This window comes from Otolemur garnettii, unplaced genomic scaffold (assembly GCF_000181295.1).
Source record: "Otolemur garnettii isolate 467f Iridium unplaced genomic scaffold, OtoGar3 scaffold00013, whole genome shotgun sequence".
In the NCBI taxonomy this organism is placed as follows: Eukaryota; Metazoa; Chordata; class Mammalia; order Primates; family Galagidae; genus Otolemur; species Otolemur garnettii.
This window is the reverse complement of record NW_003852408.1, coordinates 17,921,272-17,936,411: the sequence shown is the minus strand read 5'-3', so window position 1 is coordinate 17,936,411 and position 15,140 is coordinate 17,921,272.

The window sequence follows — 15,140 nt, the reverse complement described above, 5'->3', positions numbered from 1 at the left end:
TAATTTCTGTGACAGACTTAAATTGTGTAATTACTAATATAAGCACCCTAACGTACTGTTATGTCACTCCTTAATTATGTGAGGCAAGGCTCTCATCAGCCTCCCAGTTATGCTCTTGCAATAGAGCAATCGGAATTTATACAAGGATCTGAGGGAAAGTCATTGAAAACACACGTGTAGTGTCATTGTCTGAATGAGCTTATGAATGAATGCGGAAGTGTAGATAGCATCCACTCTGAGGTATTTCATACAAGAAATGTGAGTAGATACTCTATATGATCATCATAGAAACAAAAGTTTCTAATCCCATTTTATGTCTCTGGAATGGTTTAATTGGAGGCATCTTGAAGTATGAGATATACTGTTTCAAAAGAACTGTTTTCCTATTCAATCATTTATCTTTATAAATAAGGGATTCATTGTCACTGCAGATCTGAAACAACAAAGAAATAAATTACAAATGGAGCCTATTAAAAGGCTGAAACTGTTGTCTATAACTTTAATCTCAAATTTTGTATACATCAAAATTGCCTGATTTATTAAACTTATAAATAAATATTTTCATTTTGGATTTATAAAAGTATATATATGTATACTAATGAATGAGATTTTATCTGTTTTAAAATTGAGATTCTCATAGTATATCCTTTTTAAAATGTAGCTTTGACAAAACTGTTTGAAAATCAGAGGTATAGATAGCGAATAGAGACTGTACGTCAGACCCTTTAATGTTCAGCTTTTTTAGACGTTAGGCAAATTATTTAATCTCCCTGAACTAAATTTCCTCGTAGAAATAATGACTATGTTTGCCTTACGGTGTGTTCCAATAATGTTTTAGAGGGGTAATGATACTCTTTAATAAGGAATTCTTAGCATAGTAGTTACTTACCCTGTTTTATTCTAGACCTAAAAGGGAATGAGAGATCATCTCATTCATTTTAGGGATGAGAAAAACAGTCAATGTTTGTGTGCAAGAGAAATGCCCAAAATCATGTGCCAGTACAGAAGGAAAAGCGTAACTACTAGTGAAAGCATAAACACTAATAAATAAATGTTTTAAAAAATGAGTTAAAACCTCATTTTCATGTAATATTAAAAATAATGTAAATGGTTCAGAGTAGAGTTACATGTAATATTATATATGCATATGTGCATAAAAGCAAAAGATTTAAAAGTGTGTGAATCGCCATCTAAGTTATCTTTTCTGTTGCTGTAAGAAGTCAGCCTCTCACGCACTTAAAAAAGGAACCGTATGTGGTATCACATTATTTACATAATATTTTATTTGCAAATACTTTGTGACAGATTATCTACATTTATAGATATATATTTGTATATATTTATAACCCATGTATTTGTAAAGTGGTGAGTGTTTCTTTCTCATTAGCAGAGATCCTCCTGGTAACATAATGCTTCAATTTTTTGTTAATACTCTGTAAGTAATATCTCTCATTTGGCATACTAAAAATGCCATATGTTTTATCATTCAAAAATTTATTGTTATTTCAGAAAGTGTAAATTGAATTGCATAATGAAAATAACACAAGGGAACTGTGAGAATTTATACATATACTTTTTCACATCTCTCATTTCACCCTGTTTATGTAGTTTAGCAATATCTAGGTGATTCCAGTAAATTTGCAAAGAAGTCACATCGCTAGAAAATTTAGAAGCTGAAGTTTGAGCCAGATGGGGACTTTCCAGTGGAAAGCTTATCAGTATCAGATCATTAAAATGGGCAAAGTTTCCCACAATTTGGAGAAAATCCTAAATAGTCTCCATAGGCAGAGCCACAACAGAAATGATAAACTAGGAGGAAAAATGTGAGTCCATTAAAAAATACAGAAAGTATTAGATCCCTCCTTAATTTTCCAAAATATAACAAGATAACACCAAAATCTTTGGTTCAAATTTGATTTATCAGTTTCTTTTTGTAAAGACTACTATTTATTGTTTGTTTGTTTGTTTGTTTGTTTATTGCCATATATGAATTCCTAATAGTTTATTGTTTTGTATCTAAAAGGCAGATTGTGGTTAATTTCCTCTGAAGGAAGCAGTGGAGAGTGGTGGAGAGAGCATTCATTTAGAGGTTAGAAGCTCAGATTTTGCATTTTCTCTCCACTACTTAGTAGCTGAATGGCCTTGATGAAATTTCCAAACACGGCTTAGCTTCAGTTTCCTTGCATTTAAAATGTTAAAAATCTAGATGGACTTCTACTTCCAGCCAAGCTAGAGTAGCAGACACCAACCAGATTTATAGCCCACCTGAAACAATAAAGAGGAAAAGGCAATATATATGAAATGACAGTTTTCAAACATGTGATACTGGCTAATCAAAACTTATAATTCCTGAGAGGGGAAGTAAACAAGGTGGGCCCTAAGGCTGCCTCTGAATACAGCCTGGACCTCAGGTATGATGGACTGTTGGCAGGCTCCAGAGTTGAGGAGCCAGTGTGGGCAGTCCCAGGAGGCCAAATCTGGTCGAGTTTGCAAGGCAGAGTAGAGAAGAGGCCAGAGCTGCACCCACAGAAATGCTGGAGATCAGCAGAGTCCCCTCAGTCTCTAACTGACTGAAGATTCAGACATGAAAGCCCAAGGCCAAGAAAATATCTGTCTTAGGGCATCCCAGAAGCTCACACAGGCCTGGGACTAGTTTGTATTCCCACCAACCAGAGTGGGAAGACCTTGCAATTCAAACTGGGTTTGTTCTTAGGGGGAACAACTTAGTTTGGTTCTTTGTTCACCTTAGAGAACAAAGAAATTGAGAAGTTAAGAGCAAAAAATCCCATTATCTCCTTCCTGTTCAGTGATCCTACTGTGTATGCAAATCCATTTTATTCTGAAGTAGAATATAAACCCATCTCATGGTGGAGAAAGGAATTAAGAGAAATTGAAGGAAAGTAAATTATATAGCTCTTTGGATACTCAAGTCTATGACTACGTGGAATGAAGTGAATTTTCTTTTTCAGTTATCACAGCACTTTGAGTTGAGTTTCATTTCTCTCATTTTCAAGAGTTTTAAGTACTTTAATTACACATGTATATTAATAAAATATATTTGTCCTTATAGTTCTATGAAAATCTGAATTGCATTTCATTTAATCACAATAAATTAGGAATTGTAAAAAAAAAAAATTAGAGCTTAACAGGGACTGGTTTTATGCTTCATCTACAAGACCAACTGTTTTTTTTCTCTTTGATTTTGTTTTATTATTCCCTGGGCCAGAATCAATTTAATATGCTTGACAGTTTATATAAAATTATATACTCATAATAGTGGGTACTCCTTGAAAACTTTAATTAAAGACATTTTTATTAAAGATAAATTAAGTCAGGGATAATAGTCATGGTTGCACAAAATGTTATGGCTGTGCACCTATTCCAATTGGACTAATTTCCATCCTGATTGGTTGTGACCATATCAGTTATTAAGTATTTATATTATCATTCCAAGGATGGATTGTAAAAAATGCATATGAATTAAATAATTTATGATGGATTAATGAAAATGAAAGTTAGTGATTTCTACAAAATATGATAGAATTATGCAGGTCACTAAGTCTTGTTCCTTTCAGATATTATGTTTCAAAGGTTCTATACCTCATCTAATGATAACCTCATTGCACAAACTATAGCACTTCTTTTGGGAATTGTCTTCCCAACTGTAGGAATGATGATTTAAGATTCCCCAGTAACCACAAACCTTTTCTCTGAGTCTAGGTTGAATTTTTGGGAATACACGTATCTAAAAATTATTCACCTTTCACATGTCAGAAAGGAGCATTTCAGTTAAGAACAAGGCAAGGCTCTAAAGAATGAAATTGTTGTTCACCTGTGATTTGTAACATGAAGTCGAGCAGGACACGTATTGTCTCTCGGCTTCAACTTTATCACCTGTAAAATTGAAGGTTTGGATTAGATGATTTCATCAGTTAGACAACTTCATCAGACTAAATTTTAGAAGAGTTATTGCATTTTTTTCCTGTGTTCAGTATAATTAGGACATAGTATCCTGAGACAAAAAATATACCATATAATAAAACTTAGAAGCTCTTATTTAAAACTTCTAAATGAAACATAAAAATGCAAGCAAAACATTCCACTTTTCCTTGACCCAAAAAAAGAAAAAAAAATTGACACAAAAATCTAGTTTATTTAAAAATTGAGCTTCAAATTTAAGTATCAGCTATATGCTGAGCAAGGCTAAACCTCTATTCTTGCATACATAGCAACCCACTCAATCCCTGTACCAAAAGCAGGTTTGGAGAAAGATTAAAACAAAGACAAACAAACAAACAAACAAAAAAACCCCATAAATTCCAACATTTTAATAAATTAAATTAGTGAGTATATCAAAGTCTTCTTATTGAACTATATGAGATAATAAGAATCTTACCCATTCTGTTAAATCAGAGCAAAAAATTACTTGCCTTAAAATTGCAGCTTAATTTGGGTGCAATCAAAGAAGTTGCTCTTCTGTTAATTCCTTAATTTCTTGAAGTATTTTTGAAACAAGTATAGTTAAAATTGTCACTTAGCTCTCTGACATAGCTACACTACGTGAGAGTATAATGGTAACATGATGGGTGTAGATGATCTAAAGGTGTTTGGAAAAATTTTGTAAATTAAATGTCCCCTTAGATGTGTTTACAGAGCTTATATGAATCATTATATGAAAACAATTTTAGCCTCACACATGTCCAAGTAATGATAGATTCTAAATTAGGGTTATCAGAAATAATTAGTATTTATTTTGTGGTACTAATATAAGAAATATTATAAAGGCATTTATAGTAGTTATATGTATATAACAATTAATATGTTAATGCCAACCTATTTTTTACGTATTTAAGAAACTAGATAAACTTTATATCTATGTGGCATGTATGAGAAATTGGATACATGAATAGCCATATGTTAATATCATCTAGGCAATAAAATGTCCAAATGCAAGTAATTGGCTGTGATGGTATGTTTACAGTTGTAATAAAAATTATATGTATATGTTGTTAGCACAGGTCATTTTGAAACATAAAATATGATATTTTTATATATATTTTGCTCAATAAAAATGCATTTATATAAAGACATCAGGCATAATCAGGCCTTTGATTTTTTTCTAGAAGGCACATAATTTTATATCTAAAAGGAATGTTATTTTAATCTAGCATCATATTCTAATTATTTGATTACAAATTAATAGTTAATTAATTGCATGTAGTCAAGTAGTCTGAGACTGTGTCTTCTTTTTAATAAACTGTGTATACATGATTGAATAGATAATCATCTTTAATCTGCCAAGCTGATATTTTCTAATAGGATCATTTGTTAAGGGAAGTTGCAGTTGAATAGATGAACAAATCAACCTGGAACCAATAGCCCAGGACCCTTGGAGATAGAGCCTACACGGTTGGCACCTGTGCTAACTTGCAGTCAAATTTATCTAAAATTGAATTTTAAAAAATATTCAAATGGGATTCACTCAAATCTGATTGCGTTCAGAAGTACCTTTTCTCACTTGTAATATAAGAGGAGTGTAAATAAAAATTGTTTAAAATCATCTTCATGTAACATTTTCTCTCTACTGTATACTCTGCCACCAAAGGAAAAAAAGTTAATGAAAGAAGAAATGATATATTTTTATATGCAAAATCAACATTCTATAAATGCTTTGGAATAGTAAGTTTGATAAACATCTTGGAATAACAGATACACATTTCAGACCATACCTTCTGTCCTAGAATTTTATCATTCCTTCTCTTGTATTTTGTTGGTCTAATGGTGAAAAATGTTCCAGTTGGCAGATATTTAGTGTAAGCCTTCTATGTGCCAGATATAGGTCTAAATTCTGGAATTTGGCGATAAACAAATATGTCATGTTCTATCTGCAAAGCAAATTGAAACAGTAAACATGGTTTGCAGATAACAAGTAGAAGTCTTGCAGACTATAAGTTAAATTTCTCCACATGTAATATACTATGTGTGTCGTGTAAGTGTTGTTTGTAAAGAAGAGTCTCCTGTCACTGTACCTGAAGGTGGAGAAATAAGATAGCCGCCCCCCCCCACCCCGCAATGTTAACTCTATAATAACAGAGTTCTCTTCTGACGGACTCATTTTAATGAGGGCACTCATTAATCAGTTTAGGTCTTGATTATTGCCGCTTCCTTCTATTATCTTTTCACTGTGTCTTCCATAATTTTGATTTGCTCTTATTTTCATTCATTTCATTTAGGAACCACCCGTCCTTATCCAAGTTAACTTACAATCGCGTGTGGCAACGCTTCTGTCACTTTTACCTCTCCTGCTACTTTCTTTTCCTCCTCCTTCACCCCTCCCCCTTAGCTCCTTATTCATCTTGTCACTCTCATACTTGTCAGTATATGATAGAAAAGCATCATGAGATTTTCTTATTTTTCCGCTTTCATGTTTCATCCTTACTTCATTCATTCCCATGCTCCAAGCAAGTTTTCAAATGTCTTTATGCTTCCTTAGATTTGCAGATATTCTCAAAGCAGATACATACCAAAGTATTTTGTGTATGCACATATGTAAGATTGCTGAAAACTATGTTTTGGTACACATTCTATTTAATTTCTTATTCTTTGGTACTGTGCCATGTTTTTAAATTTAATTTGTATTAATTTGTGTTATCAATTATATCAATTATTTACTATATAGTATTCCCTTTTATTTATCTTATTATTTTATTTATCCATTGCACGAGTGATGGTCATCTGATGTTTCTATAAGGCCCTACTACTTCAAGATATTCTGTGTTCCATATATATGTACCTATCCCTGTAATGGGCTTCTGGTATATACCCAGGGGTGGAATTGTTATGCCATACAGTGTACACTATTTAATTTTGCTAAGTTCTATCACGGTGCTCTTCAGAATTACTGTAATAGTTCACAGCTCTTCAAGAGATCTCATTCTCAACATCTGGTAGTGACATGGACTAAACTGTGCCCCTTCCCCTCAAATTCATATGTGAAAGCCCTCACTCCCAATGTGACTATACATGTCCTTGGAGATACAGCTTTTAGGAGGTAATTAAGACTGAATGAAGTCATAAGGCTGGGGTCCTATCCAACTGGATGTTGGTTTCATAAGAACTGTCTCACAAGCACAGTAGAAAGGCCATGTGAGGACAAATAGGCAGCTGTCTGCAAGCCAGGAAGAGAGCCCTGACCCAGAACTATTCTGGCATTCTAGTCTCAGATCTTCAATCTCCAAAACCAAATGAAATACAATACATTCATGTAGTTTAAGCCACCCAGTCCATGGTGTTTTGATGCAGCAGCCTGAGCAGACTCATATAGGTAGTGTTTGATTTTCTAAGTCTAGCATTATGGGGACACCAAATACATTTACATTTTCCTAATTACTAGTAGTGCTGAGCACCTTTTTATGTATTTGTCAGTCATTCAAACTTTCTCATTGTAAATCACCTTTGCTTATTTTTGCTATTGGATTTCCTGTCTCTTGGGATTTACTGATTTTGCAGTAATTGTATAATGTATAATGAATCTATTGTTGGTTTCCAGTGTCATAAATTTCTCTCAATCAGTTGACTGTCTACTGATTTCATCTACAATATCTTTTATTAAATTAAAATCTTTACATTACATAGAGCAAACACTATTTTATTTATTTATTTATTTATTTATTTATTTATTTATTTATTTATTTTGTTGGAGGGGGAAATGGCTGTTAGGCCACAAAAGTAGTTTTCTACATTTACTTCTTTTAGCTTTGTGTTGGTGCCTTTTGCATTTTAGGAATTTTATACAAAATGCAAAGGGGTCAGTCAATGTTTCCTGAAATAATAAACAAAACTTTGTTCTTCATACATGGCTTATAGATTTGCTTATTTGTTTCTTGTTCACGTATAGTTGTGCTTCGGGACAGCTCAGGACTTAACGTGCTTTAAGGGACGGCTTGGGGACAGCTCAGGACTTATGTGCTTTACATGCCAAATTGCACAAGTGTTTTCTATTTTAGAGTTACCAGCTCTGGTCTTCATTCTTAGAGATTATTTTAATGCATGTATGTTTGATGGGGCATTGGTAAATTAAAATCTTATCAAGGGACTAACAGATGCAACTTAAAAGAAAGCCAGTAGATTTGATCCAAGCAAAGAGTAATCAATAAATTGATTTCCTATTAGTTATGGATGATTAATTCACAATAATGCATGTTTCTTTATGTTTAAAGACATGGCGGGACTTAAAGTTCAGACTCTATGAAGTGCTATAGAAATCCAAATGCTCCCATCACTGCTAGTAAACAGGAACTGATAACATCATAATAATGAAAACTTTCATAAATGATAGTTATCTTTGCAATACTTTCTTCTTCATCTAAAAATTCCTTTGAATGTTGCTAGATGTTCTGTTGAGGAGATAGCTCATGAATTTGCTACTTTCTCGTCTCGTATCAATATTCAATTTCCTCTTCATTGCCTATAGAAACTTATATTTAGACATTTTGATATAGAGAAAATTTAGAATTGCTTAATCTTTGCTGTTAAGAGGCTGACAGAGACATTAGTGATTAGTTATAAGCTTACATGAAGAAAGTGTTTCCATTTTATGGGGAAACCTTTTACATGTATTGCTGAGAATTTTGGCGTATTTTGCTTATACATTCTAGAACTGTGAGGCAATGGGAAATAGCACTTAAAAACCTCACTTCAACATGGGAGGCCTCTTGATAATAATACACACTACATCTGTATAACTCTTCATAGGTTTAATGTCATTCATTCTACAAGCATATCTTCTAATGCTTACTCTGGCAGGGGAGTTTTTCATTATCAAAAATGGTTTGTCTGTTTTTTTTTTTTTTTTTTTTGCAGCATGGTCTCTCTTGTCACCCTGGGTAGAGTGCCCTGGTATCATATCTCATAGCAACCTCAAACTCCAGGGCTCAAGTAATACTCTTGCCTGAGCCTCCCAAGTAGCAGGGACTATAGGTGCCTAGTACAATGCCTGGCTATTTTTAGAGATGGGTTCTCACTCCTGCTCAGGCTGGTCTCTTTCAAACTCCTGATCCCCAGCAATCCACTTGCCTCGGCCTTCTGGAGTGCTGGGGTTGCAGGGATGAGCCACCACACCTGGCCTAAAAATAATTTGCTTTTTAAATGCTTTACCTCACTGGTTTGCTTGCTTGCTTGTTTTTGCTAATATTGATATCTGGTTTGTTTTGAGACAATTTAAATAGGTCATATTTCTAGATTTTCTTTTTATTGTTGGGGATTCATTGAGGGTATACAGAACCAGGTTACACTGATTGCATTTGTTAGATAAGGATCCTCTTATAATTGTTTCCCACCCCCTAAAGGTGTATCATACCCACCATGTACCCTAACCCCCTCTCTCCTTCCCTCTCTCAGCTCTCTCTTTCCCCCACCCCTAACCATGTAGTAGGACATTAATTGATCTCATATCAGATTGAGTACATAGGATTCATGCTTCTCTATTCTTGTGATGCTTTACTAAGAATAATGTAGTATTCCACATCCATCCAGGTTAATACAAAGGATGTAAAGTCTCCATCTTTTTTAGTGGCTGAATAGTATTCCATGGTATACATATACCACAGCTTGTTAATCCATTCCTGGGTGGGTGGGCGTTTAGGCTGTTTCCACATTTTGGTGATTGTAAATTGAACTGCGATCAAGAGTCTAGTGCAAGTGTTCCTGTGATAAAGAGATTTTTTCTTTCTGGATAGATGTTGAGCAATGGGATTGCAGGATCAAATGAGAGGTCTAGCTTGAGTTCTTTGAGGGTTCTTCATACTTCCTTCCAAAAAGGTTGTATTAGTCTACAGTCCCACCAGCAGTGGAAAAGTCCATATCCACGCCAGCATCTGCAGTTTTGAGACTTTGTGATGTGGGCCATTCTCACTGGGGTTAGATGATATCACAGGGTGGTTTTGATTTGCGTTTCTCCGATAATTAGGGACACTGAGCATTTTTTTATGTTTTTTAGCCATTCTTCTGTGTTCTTTAGAGAAGGTTCTATTCTTCTCTCATGCCCATTGATCTAAGGAATTGTTGGCTTTTTTTATGTTGATTCATTTGAGTTCTCTATAGATCCTAGTTATCAAGCTTTTGTCTGATTCAAAATATGCAAATATCCTTTCCCAATGTGTAGGTTGTCTATTTGCTTTGGTTGTTGTTGCCTTAGCTGTACAGAAGCATTTCAGTTACATTAAGTCCCATTTGTTTATTTTTGTTTTTGTTGCAATTGCCATGAAGTCTTCCTCATAAAGTCCTTCCCCAGGCTGATAGCTTCTAGTGTTTTCCCACACTTTCTTCAAGGATTTTAATTGTTTCATGCCTTAGATTCAGGTCTTTCATCCATCTTGAATCAATTTTTGTGAGTGGAGAAAGGTGTGGGTCCAGTTTTCAGTCTGTAGATGGCTTTGGAAAGTATAGACATTTTAACAGTGTTGATTCTTTCCATCCATGAGCATGGTATGTTCTTTCATTTGTTAATATCTTCTGATATTTCTTTTCTTAGGGGTTCATAGTTTTCTTTATAAAGGTCCTTCACCTCTTTTGTTAGGTATATTCTTAGGTATTTCATTTTCTTTGAAGCTACTGAGAAGGGTATTGTGTCCTGGATTTCCTTCTCATCTTGGCTATGATTGGCATATACAAAGGCTACTGATTTGTGGACAATGATTTTATATCCTGAGACATTACTGTATTTTTTTAATCACTTCCAGGAGTCCTGTGGTTAAGTGTTTGGAGTTCTCTAAGTATAAGATTGTATCATCGGCAAAGAGGGAGAATTTCACTTCCTCTGACCCCATTTGGATGCCTTTAATTTCCTTTTCTTGCCTGATTATCTTGGCTAGAACTTCCAGCACTATGTTGAATAGTAGTGGCCATAAAGGACACCCTTGTCTTGTTCCAGTCCTGAGTAGAAAAGCTTTCAGTTTTACTCCATTTAGTACAATATTAGCTGTGGGTTTGTCATAGATGGCTTTGTTCAGTTTAAGGAATGTGCCGCCAGTGCCTATATTCTTCAGCATTCTAATTAAGAAAAGATATTGAATTTTTTTTTTTTTTTGAGACAGAGCCTCAAGCCCATCGCCCTGGGTAGAGCATTCTGGCATCACAGCTCACAGCAACCTCCAACTCCTGAGCTTAAGCAATTCTCTTGCCTCAGCCTCCCAAGTAGCTGGGACTACAGGTGCCTACCACAAGGCCTAGCCATTTTTTGGTTGTAGTTGTCATTGTTGTTTGGCAGGCCCAGGCTGGATTCAAACCCGCCAGCTCTGGTGTATGTGGCTGGCACCTTAGCTGCTTGAGCTACAGGTGCCAAGCTGGATGTTAAATTTTATTGAATGCTTTTTCTGCATCTCCTGGGAGGATCATATGGTCTTTGTTTTTGCTGCTGTTGATATGGTGAATTATGTTTATGCTTTTGCATATGTTAAACCAGCCTTGCATCGCTGGAATGAATCCTAATTGATTGTGATATATGACATTTTTAATGATAAGCTGTAATCTATTGGCTAGGATTTTATTGAGAATTTTTGCATATATATTCATTAGTAAAATTGGTCTACAGTTCTCCTTTTTAGTTTGATCTTTTCCTGGTTTTGGTATCAGGGTGATGTTTGCTTCATAGAACATGTTGGGGAAGATTTCTTCCTCCTCAATTTTTTGGAATAGTTTATGTAGTATGGGTATAAGCTCTTTTTTGAAAGTTTTATATAATTCTGGTGTGAAGACATCTGGACTAGGGCATTTTTTTGTTGGGAGATTTTTTATTATTTCTTTTATCTTAGTGCTCGAAATTGGTCTATTCAGAAGGTCTGTTTCATCTTAGTTAAGTCTAGGGATGGGGTGTGATTCCAAGAATTGATCCATTTCTTCTACTTCCTCAAATTAATTTCTGGGCATAGAGTTTCTTGTAGTATTCAGAAATAATCTCTTGTATCTCTGTGGCATCTGTTGTTATTTCCTCTTTATCATTCCTGATTGAGGTTACTAGAGATTCTATTTTTATGTTTCTAGTAAGTCTGGCCAAGGGTTTATGTATTTTATTTACTTTTTTAAAAAACCAGCTTTTTGTTTTGTTAATGATTTTTTTCTAAATGATTTTTTTTGTTTTCAAATTCATTAATCTCTGATTTAATTTTGGCTATTTCTTTTCTTCTGCTGGGTTGAGGGTTAATTTGTTTTTCTTCATCCAATTCCATAAGGTGTTTGTGAGTGCATTGATGTTCTCACTTTCTGTTTGTCAAAGGTAGACATCTAGTTGATTAACTTTCCTCTCAGGACTCCTTTTGCTGCATCCCAGAGGTTTTGGCAACTTGTGTCTTCATTGTTGTTGAGTTTGAGGAAATTAGTAAATTCCTCTTTAATCTCTTCTTGAACCTAGCTATCATTCAGCAAAGGGTTGTTTTAGTTTCTAAGACTTTGTGTGGGGATGAACAATTTTGTAGGAGTTGAGCTTCACGATTCTGGCCTCTAGATTTGTTTACCTCTTTTCTTCCTTTACCTAAACCCATACTACCCTGTAACTTTTCTTTGTTTCCTCACACTCCCTTACTCCCAAAATTACAGCCCCACTAAAGCACTGCTATTTTTAAGAAAGCCTTCACCAGGCTTTGAAGTTTGGGACAACCAATTGTCACGATGCGATAAGTATTGCATTGCCAGTAGTACTTAGCAACCCCATCACATGTGTTAGATTAAAATATTGCTTCTCTGCTTTCTGCAGTGAAGGCAGAACTTGTGTTACTGCAATAATAACACAAAAGCCATATCTGCAATAATTCAGACTCAGCTTTCTCATGTGATAAAATCATTTACTGTTCAAGGTGAAAAGAAAGTGGGCATTAGTCATATTACTTGAAAATAATCTTCAAAAATAATTCAGAATGACATCTTTGGATACCAGTCATGAAAAGATAATCACTGAAGATGATCTGAAAATAACTAAGTGTCTAAGCTTAAGGCTTGTTCAAATATAGTATTTCCAATTCATACAATGGCATACCTTATGACCATTAAATTACTTAAATGTATATATAATGAAATACAAAGTTAGATTTTCATGATGCGTAGTGAAAATAAAGGCAGTGGCATGTAATTTCACAATAAGTTTCTAGATGGATAGATAGATGGGCTGCCAGGGGACATGTGCTGCTTGTCCTCCATTGGCACTCACCCTCCACTCATCCATTTAGCATTCTTCTCCACCTTCCTCTGTGTCCAGGGAGCCTGACTTGCCCATTGGCTTGTGTTTGAAATTGACCAGTGGGAAGCACTGACAGGAAAACAGGCAGGAGGAGAGGAGATTAGAGGATTTACTTCTTCTGCTCCCCTGATCACATGCGTAATTCACTGCTCAGGATCCACAGCCCGTCAGGCAGCCTTACATCCTGAAACTCTGCTTCTCAGCCAGGCTCTAGTGAAGGTGTTGCTCATTCCCCTTGAAACCTAGCCTGTAACAACTTACCACTGATCCTAATTCATGTATTTATTTCAGTAATTTATTCTTTGAGTTTTGACCCCTCAGTAAATATTTAGTTTCTTCATTAATAAATCTCTTTAAAACTTCCCTCTGAGAGAGTGCTGTTTGTTTTCTGCCAGGACCCTCACAGACCCAGATGCACATAAAGATGGGTGCAGGCATTCTCTGTGAGGTGTTCTCCCTGATGTGCTAAGTTTTCTAACGTAAATGATAATCATTTTTTTAACGTAAAGAATATAAAGTTAAAAAAAGTTTCTAGACATAAAAGAAAAAATATTACATAAAAATAAACAATGCTAGTAAAAACCAAGAAGAGCTGGTATCTTTTTGACCTCTGTTATAATTTGCAAAATTGACCATAATGATTTCCCACCTCCAACCCTAAGTCTTACCCATCTCCACCCAAATGAGCTAGTAAGAGAGGAGAAGGGCAGATTATTGGGCATCTAGTGGACCCCAACATGGAACAGCAAGGAAGATGGCACTGAGAAAAGCACAAAATTTACACCAAACTTAGTGCATAACCCTGGAAGCCTGTAAGGACCTACACTGTTCCCTGTGCCTGGTGCAACATGATAAAAATGCAGCCCATGTTCTGTTTCCCAAAATCTTTTTATTGGGTACTTTATGGGAGCATAATGCAAGGATGCAAGCAGTCAGTAGTTAGCATTCAAGGCTAAGAATGAGAGAGGGGAGATTACAGCCCCCAGGAAGGTGAGTAAAGGGGCAGCAAAAACCTAGGGTAATGGAACATGTGACGAGGCCAGATAATGGTGCAACTAGAAGGGAAGTGCAAGTCTCATCTCCTCAGACATCTTGGCCTCTCTAGCTTAAGCTACTGGTCAATACCCTCAGCTGCCTGCACTGCTGATTTCCCCATGCTGGGATAGTCACACAGACATTCACACAAATGAAGATGATGCATCTGAAGGCAAATGAAAGTTGGTATTTGTACCAATTAGAGGAAACTTCTTAATTCCTTTAGTCATTGTATATGTCTGGAAGGAAGAGACTTCCCACTCTACTGTCTTTGGCTTAAAAAGTTTAAGTAGAATATTCCTAGCCCCTTTCTTCTCTATCTTTGTCACTCTTTCCTCCCTTGCTCTGTGAAGGGGAGATTTTGAAGAGTTCAGCAGGAACTAAGCAGACCCTACTGGATAGCTTCCCTGACAGCCCTTTCCTGGGAAAAGCCTGTGCTCTGGTCACACAAGTCCTTCCATCCACTGTTGCCGGCAGACTCCCCCAGTAGGAGAGGCCTGAGTTATTGCAGCTCTACCAGTAATTTGGTGGGCAGGGTTAATTTATTGCTGGAAGTGTTAGGACACCCAGGAGGCTGCAAATTTGTGTTTTTTATTTAGCCTTACAACATTATAGTTGATATTTTTATCACCATCCTCGTAATTCCTGTGTCTATTTCTCAGGTGGCTCCAAACTGGAGAGAGCATTTTGCTCATGCTCTCAAACCACAAGAATGTGCAGATTCCTTCAGAGCCTCAAAGGAAGCATTATTTTTTTAAAAATGTATGTTTTTGTTATTTTAAATGTTTTATGATTACTGTAGTCATTTTTGAAAAAATGTGGAATACATAAAATAAAAATAAATCATGTGAAACTACACAAATCAGAGTTAGTAATT